Genomic DNA, 335 nt, shown 5'->3' on the forward strand with positions numbered 1-335 from the left:
GCATCTAATAAGAAAATCCAGATGTTATCACTTCTGCATTTTATCTGAACTTAGGTAAGAATTTCTAATGACTTATTCATATGATTTGGGTTGGTTGATAACATCTGTGAATTGGGGATTATCAAAGTAACTGATATTCTATTGTGTCTATTTCTTGAATTGCTTATTTTTCTTTTGCTTTCTTTTCTTCACTGGATTTGAACTATAACACAGTGCTCTGAAGTCATTTTTCGAATATAAAACCAGAGGGACTGCAATTCTTTCCTTCTGATTGCTCGTGCCTTGGTTTCTGCATTGGCTGGCTCATTTGTCATCCTCTTTAGGGTCACTTTAGA

Source organism: Thamnophis elegans, chromosome 6, assembly GCF_009769535.1.
Source record: "Thamnophis elegans isolate rThaEle1 chromosome 6, rThaEle1.pri, whole genome shotgun sequence".
Taxonomy (NCBI): Eukaryota; Metazoa; Chordata; class Lepidosauria; order Squamata; family Colubridae; genus Thamnophis; species Thamnophis elegans.